Below are 20,822 nucleotides of genomic sequence, written 5' to 3' on the forward strand. Positions count from 1 at the left end.
ATAGTTTGCTGTGGTCGACACAGTCAAAGGCTTTTGCATAGTCAATGAAGCAGAAGTAGACGTTTTTCTGGAACTCTCTAGCTTTCTCCATAATCCAGCGCATGTTTGCTATTTGGTCTCTGGTTCCTCTGCCCCTTCGAAATCCAGCTTGCACTTCTGGGAGTTCTCGGTCCACATACTGCCTAAGCCTGCCTTGTAGAATTTTAAGCATAACCTTGCTAGCGTGTGAAATGAGCACAATTGTGCGGTAGTTGGAGCATTCTTTGGCACTGCCCTTCTTTGGAATTGGGATGTAGACTGATCTTCTCCAATCCTCTGGCTATTGCTGAGTTTTCCAAACTTGCTGGCATATTGGGTGTAGCACCTTAACAGCATCATCTTTTAAAATTTTAAATAGTTCAGCTGGAATATCATCACTTCCACTGGCCTTGTTATTAGCAATGCTTTCTAAGGCCCATTTGACTTCACTCTCCAAGATGTCTGGCTCAAGGTCAGCAACCACACTACCTGAGGTGTACGAGACCTCCATATCTTTCTGGTATAATTCCTCTGTGTATTCTTGCCACCTCTTCTTGATGTCTTCTGCTTCTGTTAGGTCCTTACCACTTTTGTCCTTGATTATGGTAATCTTTGTACGAAATGTTCCTTTCATATCTCCAATTTTCTTGAACAGATCTCTGGTTTTCCCCATTCTATTGTTTTCCTCTATTTCTTTGCATTGCTCATTTAAGAAGACCCTCTTGTCTCTCCTTGCTGTTTTTTGGAAATCTGCATTCAGTTTCCTGTATCTTTCCCTATCTCCCTTGCATTTTGCTTGCCTTCTCTCCTCCGCTATTTGTAAGGCCTCATTGGACAGCCATTTTGCTTTCTTGCATTTCCTTTTCCTTGGGATGGTTTTCGTTGTTGCCTCCTGTATAATGTTACAAGCCTCCATCCATAGTTCTTCAGGCATTCTGTTCACCAAATCTAAATCCTTAAACCTGTTCCTCACTTCCACTGTGTATTCATAAGGGATTTGATTTAGATTGTATCTTACTGGCCCAGTGGTTTTTCCTACTTTCTTCAGTTTAAGCTGGAATTTTGCTATAAGAAGCTGATGATCTGAGTTACAGTCAGCTCCAGGTCTTGTTTTTGTTGACTGTATAGAGCTTCTCCATCTTTGGCTGCAGAGAATATAATCAATCTGATTTCGATGCTGCCCATTTGGTGATATCCATGTGTAGAGTCGTCTCTTGTGTTGTTGGAAGAGAGTGTTTGTGATGACCAGCTTGTTCTCTTGACAGAACTCTATTAGCCTTTGCCCTGCTTCATTTTGAACTCCAAGGCCAAACTTGCCAGTTGTTCCTTTTACCTCTTGATTCCCCACTTTAGCATTCCAATCCCCTGTAATGAGAAGAACATCCTTCTTTGGTGTCATTTCTAGAAGGTGTTGTAAGTCTTCATAGAACTGGTCAATTTCACTTTCTTCAGCACCGGTAGTTGGTGCATAAACTTGGATTACTGTGATGTTAAAAGGTCTGCCTTGGATTCGTATCGAGATCATTCTGTCATTTTTGAGATTGCATCCCATTACAGCTTTTGCCACTCTTTTGTTGACTATGAGGGCCACTCCATTTCTTCTACGGGATTCTTGCCCACAGTAGTAGATATGATAGTCACCCGAACTGAATTCACCCATTCCCTTCCATTTTAGTTCACTGATGCCCAGGATGTCAATATTTATTCTTGCCATCTCATTTTTCACCACATCCAGCTTACCATTATCCATGGTTCTTACATTCCAGGTTCCTATGCAATATTTTTCTTTACAGCATCGGACTTTCCTTTCGCTTCCAGGCATATCCGCAACTGAGCGACCTTTCGGCTTTGGCCCAGCCGCTTCATCAGCTCTGAATCTACTTGTACTTGTCCTCCGCTGTTCCTCAGTAGCATGTTGGACGCCTTCCGACCTGAGGGGCTCATCTTCCAGCGTCATAACTTTTATATGCCTGTTGTCTTTGTCCATAGAGTTTTCTTGGCAGGGATACTGGAGTGGCTTGCCAATTCCTTCTCCAGGTGGATCACGTTTGGTCAAAACATAACTTCTCTAAGTTATTTAAGCCCCTTTGCCATGACAAGGCAGTGATCCATGAAGGGGACAATAAAATTAAAAACAGTAAAAAGTTAATTGCACATTTATTCAAAATCCAATTAAAACTATTTAGTTTAATTAATTGAACCCAATCAATGAACTTTATCCAGGGACACCTGTTTTTCTAAGCCTGATAGTCATGTATACCTCCAGCTCCCTCTGCTGCCTCTTTGCCTCTTAGCAACCCACTTTTCATACCAAGTGGTTCGTAAGAGTACTTTAACACGGAACCTGTGGGCTGCACACTGCCTTGTTGCACAGTGGGAGATTGGGAAGGGGGAGAAGCAAGGCCAAACTTGATGCCTTCTAGGGGAGCCCAGTGAGACCCCTTTCCATCTTTTAGTGCCAATCTTGTCAGTGCTGGACGAGGTGAAAAATTGTTCCTAAGCCCAGTTGCTTCTTGCTGCTTTAGATGTTAAAGTTTAATGACACCAGGTAATCACTGCAATGACTGGCAAAGCTTTGCTCTAAAGTTTAAATCACTGGAGCTCTTGGCATCATGATAATTACACCTCTTTATTGTTGACTTACAGCCAGCCTTCCTGCTGGAATAGAAGAACTGGGCTTCCCCACCGCCAACACTCCTTTCTCCTGAGCAAGATCCATCTGACCCTTTGGACCATCTCTCACTGTGCAGGAACATAATCTTTATTAACTTTATGAAATAATCACTGTTACAAATCCATTCATATTATTATAATTTCCAGTTATTTTCTTATAATATGTATGATATCAAATATATTTTCATAGTCTAAGAAAAATATAATAGACAGAGTAAATCACAATCATAAAACAAACCTAAGGGGGAAAAATGGAAAAAAGTTCAAAAATAAATAAAATTCTGCGACTTCCCTTCATTCTTCCTACTGTTTCTTACAGTCTTCCTTTTTTTGGCGTTGTATTTTTCATTTTCCATATACAATTTTTATTTTATATTTTATGAATATGCCGAGTTGGAATATTTACCATATTTTAACATAAAATTTCTTAAGGTCTTTATGACACTTGACATTGCTTTGGTCATAGATCTTAAGTTTTCTTCTTCCTCACATTGACTCTTAACGATTCGTGGTGCGGTTTTGGTCTATTTTACTTCCAATTGATTTAATCACAAATTTTATCTATATATTTCATAAATTTACTCCATTCTTTCAGATGGGTTTCATTGCTCTGGTATCTGATCTTTGCTGTTAATTTGGCTATTTCCAGGTATTCTATCATTTTTTGTTGCCATTCCTCTAGTGATGGAAGTTGCTTTTGTTTCCACAACCTTGCCAGGAGAATCCTAGCCCCGGTTGTTGCATAGAGAAAAAATTTGCGGTCGTTTTTCTCTATATCCTCCCCAACCATCCCCAATAAGAAGGCTTCTGGTGTTTTTTAAAGGTATACCTTAATATTCTTTTCATCTCGTTGTAGATGCATTCCCAAAAGGTTTTTAACTTGTCACATTTCCACCACATTTGAATAAAATCCCTATCCTTCTCGCCACATTTCCAACACCTTTTATCTCCTGTCCTATACATCTTTGCTAGCCGGGTCGGGATGAGGTACCACCTGTACATCATTTTGAATAAGTTTTCTTTCAGCATAACACTTGCTGTAAATTTAATGTCTGTGTTCCAAAGTTTGTACCATTTTGCAAGTTCAATATTATATCCAATATCAATGGCCCAGCGGATCATCACAGATTTTACTGATTCATCCTTGGTATTCCATTCTAATAGGAATTCATAGATCTTGGTTATCGTCTTGGTGTTTGATTGGATTACCATTTTGTCCAGTTCTGAGGCCCCACTTTGGAATCCTTTGCTATTTTGTAATCTAGAAAGATATTTTGTCCGACTTATTTTACTGCTATTTTCTGCCTGAGTCGAGTCTGCAACTTTATGTAAGCAAACAATATTTTTATACTCTTACATTGTAGACTTCTGTGTTCTTATTTTGTTTGGAGGGATAAATAAAGGGGAAGATGCTGTCTGCCAAAGGCATCTTGCATAATTATAGAAAGCTGCACAGCTTTGTCCCAAGTTTCCGTGTTAATGCTGCAAAGGATGGCATATTTTTAACCCTGCTAAACTAGACACTAATATTACTGAAGTGAGCAAGAGGAAGGATAATAAATAAATAATATATCATTTTCTACCTTCAAAATCCATCCCAACACTTACAGTCAGTGCCGGATTTACGTATAAGCTAAACAAGCTATATCTTAGGGCCCCACTTTCTTGGGGCCCCCAATTGTTTTTAAAGAAAAATAACCCTGGATGTACATTTCCAAAATATAAGATAAAAAAACACACAAATAAAACCTATCATACAGCAGCAGTGTTTTGTGTTGTGTAGGCTCCTATGATATAAATAATGGGCCCCGCCTGCTAGCCTGTTCCCTAAAATATCACTGGTTTGCTCATTTCTATATATAGGGTGCCTAGATTCTGCATATTTTGTTATGTGCAAATGGCTTTAGATATCTATTAGGTCCATAAATTACCACATCTTCTTTCTTCTTTGGCGATCACTCATAGCCGAGTAAGATTGTCTTCCATAAACACGATTTTAACAATGGGTCCGTAAGTGACTGTGGAGGCCAATTCTGGATCCACACGTCCTTCCACAGTGGGGGCATTGGTTTCCAGGTGGGAGTTGATCACGGTGTGGATTTGCCAAGCATGCCTTCCTCTTAGCATGTTTCTCCCTTGCAGGGGCATAGCCAGGATCAAAACCAGGGGGGGGGGCAAGGGGTGGGGCCAAGGCACGGGAGGGGAGGGGCCACAACAGATGTCAAGGCGACAACAGACAATCCACCAGGGCCATCCCAAGCCCATCCAGCGCCGCGGCGCAAAGGCACCCCCGACGCCCCCTCCCCGCATGGGAGAAACGGAAGAGGGGCGCCGACGAGCGCCCTGACGGGCGCGGCATCCCCCGGTATCCAAAGTCCGAAACGGAGCCTTCACTGGCGCAGGAGCCGCCGAGTGCGCAACTCGCCCCGCAAAGCCTCCCTCGACGACCGTGGCACCCCCGCCAGCGATGCCCTCTGCGGCCCGCAAGTGGCGATCCCGGGCGGCGACTCCGGAGCGGGACCACAGCCCCCCCCAAGCGCACATACCCCCAGCGCAAACCGCGCGGCGGTCGCCCCGCTGGAATGCCAGGCAGCGGAGCGGGAAGCCTCTGCCAGGAGGGCTGCGAGGAGGGCTCCGAGAGAGCGCCCCACCCGAAAGCGCCGCCCAGCGCACGCTCCCTCTGCACTCCCCGCCGAAGGCGCCCCACGAGCCTCCCGCCGGGAGGAAGGAGCAGCGGCCGCCCGGACGCACCCCTCCCAGCTCACAGCAGGCCCACGCCACCCCCCCACAGACAGGGTTGCCCGGGCCGCGGGGGGGCAACCCCTCCCCCACACCCCGTCGAGGAAGGGGCACGAAGAGAGGATGAGGACGCCGCAGCAGCAGCCACCCGCGGGGAAAGGAGCTGCGTCTCCAGGAGAAGGAGGGCAATTCAAGGGAGCAAAACGCAGCAGGGCGACAGCAGCTCGGCTGCGCTCCCTGGCTCCCCGCCCCGCCTGGCCCCGCCGGAGGGCGCGACGGGGAGCTGGAGGGAGGGCGCGGAACGCCGAACCCGCGCTCCGCCGGCCTGCGCTCCGCCTCCGCCCCTGTCCACCAGCGCCGCTCTCACCCACTGGCCCCGCCTCCAGGGGGGCAACTGCCCCCTCCTGGCCCCCTGCCTATGCCCATGCTCCCTTGCATCCTGAGATCGAGTTTCTTCAAAGCCCACATCACCTTTGGTAAAGGCATATATTCAACACATATAGCAGCAACGATTTGTTGTCAACAAAGGACAGCTGGACATATAAACGGCCCCATTACCTTCAGTCTTTACCTTGTTTGCCTTTAGTGCTCCTGCTCAATCAGAGCAAATGGCAATTCAAGTTTTCCTTGGATTAGCATTTGTTCTGATCTAAAGAGTGGATTTTCCCTAGGAAAGGAGCAGGACAACGGGGAAACCGCTTGAATCCATGCTTTCTAGGCACGGCACAAGTAGAAGTGTGGCATAAACATAGGCATAAAGAATTTGACAGAAACAGAAACCCAATTTTGAGTTCTTCTTCTGGCAGCGAGGAGGGCACACTAGTCCTGAGTCTTGTCTTCCCTACTCTCTGGTGTGGGGTGCCCACTGGCAATATGCTGTGCCTAATATAATTTTGCTTACAACTTTACCCTGCCAACTGGCTGAAACTTTGTCCCGGGGCTGGTCTGGCCACAGAAGCAAATGGCAGCTGCTCAGGGTGTCAAAGTTCCAGGGGGGCCTGCCTTGCTCATGCAAATGTTTTGGAGAGAAAGGGAGAGGTGCTGTCTTCAGTTTTTTTTAAAAAATAAAGTGCACAGAAACAGCTCCATACAGCTTGCTGGCAGGATGATCTCCTTCCTGTTCCAGGGAATCCTATCTTTTTGATTCTCCACCAGTTGCCCAAGCCACAAACACAGATATAGAGAGGAGGGAGTAATCAAGCAACAGGCTAAAAAGGAAAGAATGAAAAAAGAGAGAAAGAAATCAGTACCCCAGCCAACTCTGGCTAATTTGATGTGCTAATGCCATCCATGCTGTTCAGCACACAAGAAGATTCAGTGGTGCATGGGGCTGGGTGCTGAATTTTAATTTAACTTAAATCTTGGCTGGCCCTCCCAATGTGGGCTCAGTTCATGAGGCTAGGGCAGGAGAAGGACTAGCTAAGGGAGGAGTTTTGGGCTGACCGAGTAAGGCTTTTGTGGACTGTTCAATGGACGTTTAATGCACAAGACAGAGGAAAATAGGAAGTTGCTTCATAGAGTCAGCTCAGTGGCTGATTCAGTTCTGTATTGTCTGCACTGACTGGCAGCTGCTCTCCTGGGTTTTCAGGCTGGGGATACTCTCAGCTCTAATTTATTGCTGTGGGTTGAGGACTGGAGCCTTTTTCATGCAAAGCAGGTGCTCTACAACACCTGGGTTACCGCTCTCCCCACCTAACCTTTTTTAATTTGGATTTTGCACCACCAGTGCTCTCTCTTTTTGCATGCCGAAGGTCTCTTTGAAAAACAGGCATTATAAGGTGGCCTACAGCTCCAAGACTCTGTGTGCTAAGCTGCAGGGGGAGTGTATTATTACAGGTTGCAGTGCTACATAATGTGCAAAACTGTTTTAGATGAAAGGAGGGTTTGGGTTTTCTCTTTCTTTTGGTTAAGAGCTTGCGCTGCCTAATTATGTTCCATCATAGCCTACACTGTGTCCATACATCTCTTTCTTATCCGAAACAGAAGCCACTGCCAATACAAATTAAAGCCTTCCAGCTGAAGTAAACACACACACGGCGTGGTCCATATGCTCTGAAATTAAGCCCAGCTCTGTATCTAACAATGCACGGCTTTTTCCACACTTAGAATTTGAGGGGGGGGGAAATCAAAGCAGCACATTTGCATTTTGGCAGGGTGGGCGGGGGGCCAGCAGCGAATCTCTGGGGATAGGCGCATTGTGAAGACACCTTTTACCATAATGTATTTTTTTCTGGTCCCAGCCTTTGAAATCCAAAAGGCAGAGATGTTGTGTCACAAATCCCTGAATAAGAAGTGGAAAGGAAGATTAAAGGGGCATTGATACCTAGAGTCACAACAGCCACCCATGGTTATTACTTCTAGTAATGATGGGTTATTCAATGATGGCATTGCAGGAAAAATGTAAGCATTTCATAGGCAGGGCTGGCCAGAACATTTTGTTGCCTGAGGAGAACCACAAAAGGTGCATTCCTCCTCAGCAGGGAAGAAGAGGTGAGCAAAGATCTACACCAGGAACAAGGGGGTGGGGTAAGGGACGCAGATCTACATCAAAAGCTGCTGCCCTGTGGATCCTGATGCCTCAGCTTGCCTCGCCTCCTGAATGGTCCAGCTCTGTTCGTAGGCAAGAGCAGCAAGGCCCCTGCCCCCAGTATCTTACAACCTGCATTGCAAGTGAGAGTTCAATTCTGAATCTGTATTTGTTGGAACTCAGTCAGCAGTACATAAGTGAAGCTTTGCATGGCCTCCTCCTGCCCAGTCTAGCATTTCGAAATAGCCCCAGTTGGACCTGGACCTGGGGCTGATCTAACCAGGCTCTGGATCCTAAACAATATTGGGGCCCTTGGACAGTATTATGTTTGGGTTTAAAAACCTGATTAAACATGCAGTGGTGTGGGGCAGGGGGAGTGAAGGAGAAAGAAGGCTGCTTCTCCCTCTCTTTGCCAGCTGAACCTCCCACTTTGGCTCCACTCAGAGTGATCTGCAGCTGTCAAGTCTGATTCAGGGTGATCCAGAGACACCTCAACCTGCTCTGGACAAATCCCCTTGGCTCAGTTTGGTTCAGGACCCAGGACTGGGCTGCAGACCACAGTTCAAGTAAGTACATAAGGAAAGTGCTGCTGGATCAGGCTGAAGTCCCATCTAGTCCACTATCCTGTTCTCACAGTGGCTAACTGAATGCTCCAGTGGGAATTCTGCAAGCAGGGCTGAGGTTCAACAGCCACTCTCCCCACCTGTGCTCCCCAAGAACTTGTCTTCAGAGGCACATTGCCTCCAACAGTAAAAGTAGCTCACCTGGGCATTAAGCATCCCTAAGCAACCACAATATGCTTCCTTCCCTGCAAGAATTAGCAAAAGGCAGATAGGCAGTTGCTTTGTGGAGGGTGGGAGAAAGGTGCCAATTGCTTGTCCTGTGGTCCAGGTGCCCAGATGTGGAACTTGCTATAAACCTGCATCCTGCTAAGCCACAGGGCATCATCCTCTGAGCTATGAAGTTGATGTGCAGTGCCTCGGAGTCCCATAATTAGGGTGAGAACGGGTGTGCTGGCAATCATGCCAGACGTCTAATGAATATAGCAATGCTTCTTCCATCTCTTAAGAGGGAGAGCAGTTAGTGCAGCCAATTAGGGAATAGACAAAACAAAACACCCCACAATGACCCAGCTCAAACCAGTGCCACAGGGGCGTAGCCAGGATCAAAACTGGGGGGGGGGGGAAGCCATGGCCGTTCAGGGGCGGGGCCAAGGCATGGGAGGGGAGGGACCACAAAGTGGGAATGTGGGCGGGGCTACAGGGCCAGCGGGCCCGAGGACATTGTGGCGGCGGCAGCGGCCACCTTGTGCTTCTGGGGCTGGCAGCGTTGGTGGCTACCCTGCTTGGCTGGAGAGGACGGGAGGGTCGGGCAGGCGAGAGGGGGTGGCAGGGCGGGCAAGGCAAGGCTCCGAGGCATTGCTGCATATCAGCATAATATTTCAACCATGTCGTGGGTTCAAGCCCCACCTTAGGAAAAAAGTCCTGCATTGCAGGGGGTTGGACTAGATGACCCTTGTGATCCCTTCCAACTACAATTCTATGATTCTATTGATATATTACCATAGCATATGCATCATTCTGCTTTCTTGAATTGTCCTACTCCAAGGCATAGCAGCCAACTCCTAGAGGCCTAGGTGCCTCCCCCCCCCATTACTGGTAAATACCGTATTTGAAAGAGTCATCCCCCCATGTTGATGGGCTTTCTATGTGGGGCTTATCTGCCCCCCCCAGTATTTTATTAAGGATGGAAGAGGGAGGGAAGGAAGGAAGAAATAGAGAGAGGGATAACTCATATTTGTGGGTGCCTCTGGGTGACGCTGTGATGCTGGAACTCTGCAGCAAGAGGAAGATACCGGTACGCCTGTACAGGAGCCTTGTAAGCAGCTTTCTCTCTGCTTGATTTACAGCAGGCACATCCAACAGATAGATTGTGATCTACCAGCAGATCACTGGATGTCTGTGGTAGATCACTGGTAGGTCACTGGCACCCCTAAAAAAAGCTCACCCAAAATTTTCCTCCTCCCTAAAGAAGCTGAACTATGACCTGAAGCCCTAAACAAAAATGGGCCTCCCTCCCTCCTAAAAGAAGCTCAACAAGTTTGACCTAAACCCCCCAAAACAGGGCTTCCCTTCCTTAAAAAAACTCAACAGCTTTGACCTGAACCCCCCACGGGGGTAGATCACTCCCAGTTTTAAACTCTGTGAGTAGATCAGAGTCTGTTGGGAGGTGGCCACCCCTGATTTACAGTATACAGATGCAGGAGGGGGGGGCAGACTGGAACACCACTGCTTTTTATAAACATCACTGTGTCTGTCAAAGCTACAGCCCCCCCTTTCTTATTCACTTCCTTTTAGCCTTGCAGAGCCACCTTAGTCAAATTGAATCCTCTGCACCCTCATTAAATCGCCAATAGAACTCTTAATGCGATTCCTGAATGCTCATTAACAACTCCCACTGAAGAACAATAGGGTGAAGTGGTCAGCTATCGAATAAAGCAAAGCCCATTCCACTTCAGTTTTTGGAGGGGAAAAGTGCTGGTTATGGTCTGTAAAATACATTAATTTTTTGCTTCTAGGGGGGGCAGCTGCCCCTCCTGCCCCCCGCCTACGCCCATGACCAGTAGTGGTCTTAATTCTTGTAGTGAGATGGCCGGCAAGATCCATCTTTACTTGTATCGATGTATCAGTATACAATGTTCTGATAAGAAATAATAGACAGCGATCTATATTTGTCTTCCCCAATTTCTGCCACAATGCGTGTCTCGGAATCGTATCAAAAGCTGATTTTAGATCAATAAAAGCAACATACAGTTTTTGCTTCAAATTATGGATGTATTTACATAGCAGAAAGTTCATCACAAAGCACTGGTCCAATGTGGATTTCCTTCTTTGGAAACCTGCCTGGGCTTCAGATATCACCTTATTTGTATCTGCCCATTCTTCCAGTCTCCCAAGGAGGAGTCTGGCATATAATTTAGAGGCTACATCTAGCAAACTAATAGGTCTATAATTAGTGGGAATTTTCTTATCACCCTTTTTATATATTGGGGCAATTATGCTCAGCTTCCACACTTCTGGTATGCGACCTGAGCTGTTAATATATGAGAACAGTTTTGCAAAAATGGGTGGCCAGAAATCCAGTCTTATCTTATAAATCTCCGCTGGGGCTTTATTGGCTAGTTGGTTTATGATTAGCCTCTTAATCTGGTTGGGCGTGACGTCTGGCCAATCTGGCAGTTCTGATAACTGAATGTGGCCAACTTGTGAGGGTGAGTCGGTTCAGGGGCCATATATTCCTGTAAAATATGTAACCCAATCCTTTCCTTGGACTGATGCTTCTAGCGAGTAGCCTAGCCCATTTGTACCTTGGGCGACCAGATGCCCAAATTTCCGTGAATACTTTTGAAGTGCTGCATCTCCCAATGCTTTCCACTGTTGCTCATAATATATTTGTTTCTTGCTTGTAAGTAGTAATTTATAATCATAACGTAATTGGGCTACCTCAGCTTGTATAACAAGATTGTGCTTATCATGTTTTAACTACAATTTTCTGAGTTCCCTAGATAAGCTTTTTTTTTTTTTTACTATTCTGACACTCCTTATCAAACCAGGTATGTCTTTTAAACTTTTTATTTTTTGTCATACTAGTTGTGGTCATTAATGGGCACATTCTGTCAATTATGTTCTCATACAGACCAATTATGTTTCCTGTTTCTAAGAACAATTCCCCCTTTAGTGAAACAAATTCATGGGAATCCAGGATCTGAATCATTTTTTCTTGGACCTGTGCATTCCATTTTCACCTCTTATTTCCAAGTATCAGATATTCCGTTTCATCCAATAATTTAGGAAAAGCAGGAGAAACGAATGATATCAGAGATAACTCAAGTGGGAAGTGGTCACTTTCAGCTCTGGGAATTATCCTAAAGGTGTCTCGGTTGCTGTAGGGGAAATGGTTGGCCGTGCCTGACCCTACAATGCTGCTGCTGCATGGGGAATTCTGTTAAAGGAATTCTGGGGCTGGCCATGCTTTCGTCCGTACCCCCTACAAGGGGCTAGGGCCATGGAAGAGCCCCTGAGAGCAGTTGAGGAGAGGAGAGTCTCTGACCCCCGTCTCCATTCTCTCCTCAATTTCTATTCCTCGCCCTGACTTCCGCAGGCGGGCGGATGTCAGATAGTTGTAACTAATGCCTAAGCAACCACTCACATTTTGTATTTGAAATAAAGTTGTGGCCAAAATTATGCCAAAACCCTCAAACTTAAATTTCTGTTTGAAGTGTGATTTATTGGGGGGTGTTTTGGAGACCTCTACACGCAAAATCGATTTTAAATCACGGACACCTTGGTTCTAAAAATGGTGTTGCCTGTATTGGTGTGACTGATGGGGTCCCATGGCACAAATTTCATGTGGTCCCAGTGCAAAGGAAAAGAGCTAAGATCTTGTCCCTTACTATAATGTCCAAACAAGTTGTGACAGCCAAGAAGAATGATAGGTTTGTAAGGAGTCTTCAATAATTTTGCCAAGGAAATTCTGATTGTTCAGGGCCTAATGCTATTAGCCTCTCTTGTAAATGGAGATCCTTTATGAAATGCATGCAGGACCATCAAGCAAATCTGTACTGAGATACACCAATCACATTTTTACTCCTGGAACTGCTCTGAATCTGACTTCAGGAAGAACGTGTTTGAATTGCACAGTGTTCTGGAATAGACCCTCTGCATTTGGAAAGAAGGGAACTGAGTTCCCTCCCATTTCCCACTTTCCTGCTGTTCCAAATGACCAGTACCCTGGAGTTATGATTTGTCTTGCTGTCAGGATTCTAACTGGACTGTAACCGACCTAAGAATTCTGCAGAGCAGTTGCTGCTGTGGCTGGCTGCTCAGGTGAACGTCAGCCCAGTGGCCAGCAGCTGAGTCTTTTTGAGGCTCAGGAGCACCTAGCAAATACCTGTTCTATTCCTGGCCTGCTAGACTCTAGCTGAGGAACGCATTTCACGTAAGTGTAGGGATTAAACATTCCTCACTATGCCATCAGGTGTGTTTCTGCTCTGTGGGAAAGGATAGATGCAGTAAAAGGTAAAGGGACCCCTGACCATTAGGTCCAGTCGTGACCGACTCTGGGGTTGCGCGCTCATCTCACATTATTGGCCGAGGGAGCCTGCGTATAGCTTCCAGGTCATGTGGCCAGCATGACAAAGCTGCTTCTGGCAAACCAGAGCAGCACACAGAAACGCCGTTTACCTTCCCGCCGAAGCGGTCCCTATTTATCTACTTGCATTTTGACGTGCTTTCGAACTGCTAGGTTGGCAGGAGCTGGGACCAAGCAACGGGAGCTCACCCCGTCACAGGGATTCGAACCGCCGACCTTCTGATCAGCAAGCTCTAGGCTCAGTGGTTTAACCACAGCGCCACCTGGGTCCCGGATAGCTGCAGTAGCAGATAGCAAAACAGCGAAATCACGAGCAGATTCCCATCCACAACAGGTTGCTGTGGTTAGGGCCATTTTCACAGGAACAATGCAACAGTATATTCAATCAGGAGCAGTGTGCTGGAAGAAAGTACCGGTATGTGTGCCGGCTTCTCTGGATCAGATGTCTATACCTAACCAGGCGGTGGGAGAGAGCAGGGGAACTCTTTCTTTTGCTGCTTCTTTCTGGCCAGTAGGGAGGATGTCCTTCAATGACTAGACATGCTTGTTATTCCTCACTGTATGTTGTCTTCCCTTTTGTTTCTAGGATGTCTGCCAAAGTCTCCCTGGGTCCTCTATTCTCCAACCCCCCCCTGCGGGTGAGAGAAGGCTCCCTGGTGGGGAGATTGCTGAGCGTAGTTTCTTGCCTCCAGTTCTGTGGGTTCTTGATGAGTATTTTGGCTTGCATTCTGTGCATTGCAACCACAGCCAGTGTCAACTGGAGAGTGTGGCGTGGAGAGAACGGCTCTGGAAACATCTGGATTGGAATCTGGAATGTCTGTTTTTGGAGAAACCCTTCTGACGACGGCAACTCTTTTTGGCATTGTGAAGGTCTCACTGAGCAATATCCAACCCTCCCAAGGGAAATTTTTATTGCTCAGGACTTAATGGCCTTAGCTTCCACTATGAGTTCAGCCGCCCTAGTATTAATATCATTTGCCTTGTGCAATGTGTTCGAGCCCGGAAAACACGAGGATTTCCTCTTAACCTTTTTAAGGCTTGGAGCGTTCCTGAACATACCTGCAGGGATCCTTGTCCTGATTTCTGTGATATGGAACATGTCTTCTGTCTTGCAGAATGGGAAAATTGACTTCCCAGAAACTTTTGAATTGCCTCCAATTCCCAGCGAGCAGCATATTGGACCTTCTATTTATCTTGGCTATATCGCTGCGGGTTTCCAGCTGCTGAGTGCAGCATTGGTTGGGATGGAGAGATTTTGCATCAGGACCACCACAACAGATCCATATTGAATAGAGATTGCAGTGGTGATTACCCCAGGAAATTCGGTAAAAAGCAAGAGTCTAACTATTTGTGCAAAGTGTGGTTCTCTGCTGGATCTGGTAATTAAAGAGAAATCCTCCACTGTTGAGATACAGGAAAGCCAGGCAGAAGATCTTGACACTCGAAACCAATCCTGCATCGTGGATATACCGGAAAACCAGTCAGAAGATCTTGACATTCAAAACGAATCCTGCATCGTGGATATAGAGGAAAGCTGTGCATCTCCAAGCCCACCTGAAGTTCCAAAACATACTATTATACATGTGACTCCCTGCAACATGGAATAGCATCAGATCCAGATCCACGCAGATCACTCCCCCCCCACACCATTGGGGTGTGGGTGGGTGGGTGTAGAGATCTGCGTGGACATGGATCTGATAGTTTACTATTCCCTGTTGCAGGGAGTCACATGGAGGCCTCTTTTATGTGTTTTCTAGCATTTGTGTCCTTGTTCCCATTAGCTTCCTCCTCTTCTGGATATCTTTCCTGTGTCTACTCATAGATTTACATTTTTTTTATCAGCTCTTTCATTTCCTAAGCAACCACTCACATTTTGTATTTTAAATGAAGTATTTTAAATAAAGTTGTGGCCAAAATTATGCCAAAAACCTCAAACTTACATTTCTGTGTGAAGTGTGATTTATTGGGGGGTGTTTTGGAGACCTCTAGACTCAAAAGCAATTTTAAATCATGGACACCTTGGTTCTGAAAATGGTATTTCACTCCTTGCATTTATTTAATATATGGTTGATTCATCATCACCAGGGGGCTTGCAATTCCTGGGAACTCACTCCTTGCCTTTATTTAATATTTGAAGATGCCTTCTTGCTCCAGCTCTGGGTTTTTTGTGTTTTTATTCTTTATACAAGAAAAAATTGCAAACCCACGGGGTCACAATTTCACGCAAAATCTGATGTTATCCAATTCACTCAAAAATGGTGCCAAACATTGCAAATATTCCCCTTCAAGGTTTGCTGGTGAAAAAAAGGGTTTTTTTAAATCATAGACCCAAAAAAAATAACCCCTGGTGTCTTAACACACGGGGAATTTTTTTTTATTAAAAATCCCTAACCCATGGGGGTCACATTTTCACCAAAAATCTGATGTTATCCATTTCACTCAAAAATGGTGCCAAACAGTTGCAAATTCTCCCCTGCAATTTTGGGGCTGGAAACAGAAGGATTTTTATCAGAGGCAAAACAACAACAACAAAACAAAACAACAACAACAAAAAAAACAAAAAACCATTGGTGTCTTAATGCGCAGGAAAACATTTTTTTGAAAAAATCCCTAACCCATGGCTTCACAATTTCACCCAAAATCTGATGTTATCCAATTCACTCAAAAATGGTGCCAAATTCTCCACTGCATGGTTTGGTGGTGCAAAAGGCATGTTTTATCATAGGCCCCCCAAAATCAGCCCTTGACGCCTTAACCCACAGAAAAAACTTTTTTTAGAAAAAATCCCTAACCTTCCCAATTTCACCCAAAATCTGATGTTACCCAATTCACTCAAAAATACTGCCAAAGTGTTGCAAATTCTTCACTGCAAGGTTTAGTGGTGGAAACAAGAGGGTTTTTTTTTATTATCATAGGCCAAAAAAAATCAGCCCTTGATGCCTTAACCCGTGGAATTTTTTTTTTAAAAAAATCCCTAACCTGTAGGGTCACAATTTCACCAAAAATCTGATGCGATCCAATTCACTGAAAAATGGTGCCAGACAGTTGCAAATTCTCCCCTGCAAGGTTTGGTGCTGCAAAAGTCACGTTTCATCATAGGGGGTGGGAATAAACCCTCAACGCCTTAACCTGCAAGTAAACATTTTTTTGAAAAAGTCCCTAACCCGTGGGGTCACAATTTCAGCAAAAATCTGACGTTATCCAACTTGCGTATTTGACGGGGTGAGCTCCCATTGCTCGGTCCCTGCTCCTGCCAACCTAGCAGTTCGAAACCACGTCAAGGTGCAGGACAGTAAACGGCGTTTCCGTGCACTGCTCTGGTTTCGCCAGAAGTCCTGCTGGCCACATGACCTGGAAAAACTGTCTGTGGACAAACGCCGGCTCCCTCGGCCAGTAAAGCAAGATGAGCATGCAACCCCAGAGTCGTTTGCGACTGGGCTTAACTGTCAGGGGTCCTTTACCTATACCCTTTGAAAAGCACTGCAGCCTGCTTTTAAAGCACGGACACCTTGGTTCCGAAAATAGTGTTTCACTCCTTGCATTTATTTAATATATGGTTGATTCATCACCAGGGGGCTTGCAATTCCTGGGAACTCACTCCTTGCCTTTATTTAATATTTGAAGAATATTTAAAAGGCTTGCAATTTAATATTGGACAGCTGTGCATTCCAAGATGCCATTTCTGAATAAACCAGTCCCAGGTATTTGAACGTCTTTACTTGGTTTATGATGTGTTTGTCCAGGTGCCAAACATGCTTTTTAGGGCGCTTCCCAAATACAATGACCTGCGTTTTATCGTAATTTATGGATAAGGCATTCCTCTTGCAATATGAGCTTATTTTTTGCAAGCAATCGCCTCAGGCCCAACTGGGTTCTAGATACAAGTACTAGGTCATTGGCGTACATTAAAACAAGAGAGTTTCTGATCAAGAATTGTGGCAGGGGCAAACTGCAGGCCCTCCAGTTCTTTAACTATGTCATTAATATAAAAATTAAACAAGAAAGAGGCCAAAATGCATCCCCGTTTAACACCAGTAGCAGGGGCGTAGCCAGGATCAAAACTAGGGGGGGGGGGGAAGCCATGGTCGTTCAGGGGTGGGGCCAAGGCATGGGAGGGGCGGGGCCACAAAGTGGGAATGTGGGCGGGGCTACAGGGCCAGCGGGCCCGAGGACATTGTGGCAGTGGCGGCGGCAGCGGCCACCTTGTGCTTCTGGGGCTGGCAGCGTTGGTGGCTACCCTGCTTGGCTGGAGAGGACGGGAGGGTCGGGCAGGCGAGAGGGGGTGGCAGGGCGGGCGAGGGCGAGGCAAGGCACGGCCGCAGCCACGACGGCTCCGAGGCGTTGCTGCATATCAGCATAATATTTCAACCATGTCGTCCAGGTGCCCAGATGTGGAACTTGCTATAAACCTGCATCCTGCTAAGCCACAGGGCATCATCCTCTGAGCTATGAAGTTGATGTGCAGTGCCTCGGAGTCCCATAATTAGGGTGAGGTCTAATGAATATAGCAGGCGAGAGGGGGTGGCAGGGCGGGCGAGGCAAGGCTCCGAGGCATTGCTGCATATCAGCATAATATTTCAACCATGTCGTGGGTTCAAGCCCCACCTTAGGAAAAAAGTCCTGCATTGCAGGGGGTTGGACTAGATGACCCTTGTGATCCCTTCCAACTATGATTCTATTGATATATTACCATAGCATATGCATCATTCTGCTTTCTTGAATTGTCCTACTCCAAGGCATAGCAGCCAACTCCTAGAGGCCTAGGTGCCTCCCCCCCCCCATTACTGGTAAATACCGTATTTGAAAGAGTCATCCCCCCATGTTGATGGGCTTTCTATGTGGGGCTTATCTGCCCCCCCAGTATTTTATTAAGGATGGAAGAGGGAGGGAAGGAAGGAAGAAATAGAGAGAGGGATAACTCATATTTGTGGGTGCCTCTGGGTGACGCTGTGATGCTGGAACTCTGCACCAAGAGGAAGATACCGGTACGCCTGTACAGGAGCCTTGTAAGCAGCTTTCTCTCTGCTTGATTTACAGCAGGCACATCCAACAGGTAGATTGTGATCTACCAGCAGATCACTGGATGTCTGTGGTAGATCACTGGTAGGTCACTGGCACCCCTAAAAAAAGCTCACCCAAAATTTTCCTCCTCCCTAAAAAAAGTTGAACTATGACATGAAGCCCTAAACAAAAATGGGCCTCCCTCCCTCCTAAAAGAAGCTCAACAAGTTTGACCTAAACCCCAAAAAACAGGGCTCCCCTTCCTAAAAAAAACTCAACAGCTTTGACCTAAACCCCCCCACAAGGGGGTAGATCACTCCCAGTTTTAAACTCTGTGAGTAGATCAGAGTCTGTTGGGAGGTGGCCACCCCTGATTTAAAGTATACAGATGCAGGAGGGGGGGCAGACTGGAACACCACTGCTTTTTATAAACATCACTGTGTCTGTCAAAGCTACACCCCCCCTTTCTTATTCACTTCCTTTTCATAGCTGCCAAGTTTTCCCTTTTCTCACGAGGAAGCCTATTCAGCATAAGGGAAAATCCCTTAAAAAAAGGCATAACTTGGCAGCTATGTTCCTTTTAGCCTTGCAGAGCCACCTTAGTCAAATTGAATCCTCTGCACCCTCATTAAATTGCCAATAGAACTCTTAATGCGATTCCTGAATGCTCATTAACAACCCCCACTGAAGAACAATAGGGTGAAGTGGTCAGCTATCGAATATTGCCTGGGGATATCTGCTCCATTGTCTTAACTGCTTAACTACTGGTAGCCACTTTGGTTTATTTATTTGATGTGTTTTAGTTACAGCTGTGCCCCCCCCCAGGAGACTTATCTGCTCTTGCTAAAGCAAAGCCCTTTCCACTTCAGTTTTTGGAGGGGAAAAGTGCTGGTTATGGTCTGTAAAATAGATTAATTATTTGCTTCTGGGGGGCAGCTGCCCCCTCCTGCCCCCCTGCCTACGCCCATGCAGTGCCAACAGCGGATTTGTTGAATTAACAAATAAACAATGTCACTTATTTGTTGCTAGCTGAGTGGCAGGTTGTCTGTTGGAGTCCGTTCTCCCTTCTGCTCCCTCATCAATCCACTACAGTACCTTCTCTTCCTTGATGTTCTTCCTCAAGCCTCTTTTCAGCTTCTTCTCAACTTTGTTCCTTTCCCTTCCAGCATTCTTCTTCCAGCCCCACCCCAGCAGCCTCTCTTTAACTGACACATGGCTCCCTCTTCTGGGTGAATCTACACACAGGAAAAAACCCACTATAAATAAGTCGGAAATTAAATTGTTGTAACAAAACAAAACAAAAATGCTGTGGAAAATCATGTGGAATTTTTTTTTACTCTCCAGTGCTATCTGGTGTTGCATGTTTATAACACATTCAAAACACAGGTTTTTTAAAAACTAATGTAGCTGAGTCCTTCATCTCCCCATTGCATGGCATTTTGCACAGATTGCATTCAAAGGACTGCATTCTTCCCTGGACAACTTTTCAGAGTCTACCTGCCAGAGGGGGGAAAACGGGTGGAATAAAGGACAGGACTCTTCTCTTTGTATAGGAGATCACATTCCCATCATGTGAATACCGTGAGGTTTCTGCAAACAGACTTCTCAATCCTGACAAGGAAGCAGGACTGGCTTCTTGAGGCTTGGTGAAGCAGTTGCCTCAAGTGGCAGGCTGAGGACAGTTGGGAGGGGTGGCAGATCTGGGACCCCAGCAGTGCACCACACTTGTTGCCTACTCAGAGGCGTACCTAGGAGTTGAGAAACCACAGGCCTGGTGTGTGTGTGTGTGTGTGTGTGCATGCAAAAATCATCCCATAAATTTTGTCTCCTGTTATCTGGGCAAGGCCGTGAGTTTAGACAAGAGCTGGGAGCTGAGCAGTAGGAGAAATGGCAAAGCAGTAGAAGTTAGGTCACCGGAGACTATGGAGCATATGAAGTCTGTGTCCGTGGTGACGTGTGACTGCTGTCATAGCAAGATCAAGTGCAGGAGAAGTGGTTTTTTTTTTAAGGTGGGCATTGCTACACAAGGGATCTTAGCAGGAGAAGTAAGTTTTTTTCTGGGGGGTTTGCTATTACTGTGGGAAAAATCTGCATCCAAAATGACAATTTATGTTTACTGCACAAGTGTATGAAGGGACTAAGACTTACAGAGAGCAGAATTCCTAGAGAGGGCACCTCTGTGATGTCATATCCCTTGAACTTCTGTGGCAGGAAGCTTAGGCAAAGGACTTTAATCCTTCCTCCTTCCTCTTTGCCTCATATCGTTCTTTTTCATTTTCCATTTATCTGCTGATGGGGCTGGACGTCTTGTTCGCTGTCTCCTGAGAGCAAACACCATCTAAGTACTTTTAGTATGCAGAAAGTAACTTATCACTGCCTGCCTCATATTCTTCACTGCTCTCTGCTGAATCTTGGCAATATTTAAATGTGAATAAACATTGTATTTTCTTCTTCTTCTTCTTCTTCTTCTTCTTCTTCTTCTTCTTCTTCTTCTTCTTCTTCTTCTTCTTCTTCTTCTCACTCATAGCCAAGTAAGATTGTTGTCCATAAACACGGTTTTAACAATGGGTTCGTAAGTGACTGTGGAGGCCAATTCTGGATCCACACGTCCTTCCACAGTGGGGACATTGGTTTCCATGTGGGAATTGATCACGTTGTGGATTTGCCAAGCGTGCCTTCCTCTTAGCACATTTCTCCCTTGCGTCCTGAGATC

At 45.9% G+C, this 20,822-nt stretch overlaps 1 pseudogene; it reads left to right on the forward strand.

Annotated features, from left to right (window-relative positions):
* The first annotated feature begins 13,695 nt into the window (after positions 1-13,695).
* LOC148686523 (claudin-34-like) lies at positions 13,696-14,715 on the forward strand (annotated as a pseudogene).
* The last annotated feature ends 6,107 nt before the right edge of the window (positions 14,716-20,822 follow it).

The sequence above is a fragment of the Zootoca vivipara genome, chromosome Z2 (assembly GCF_965207765.1).
Source record: "Zootoca vivipara chromosome Z2, rZooViv2.hap1.1, whole genome shotgun sequence".
Classification (NCBI taxonomy): domain Eukaryota; kingdom Metazoa; phylum Chordata; class Lepidosauria; order Squamata; family Lacertidae; genus Zootoca; species Zootoca vivipara.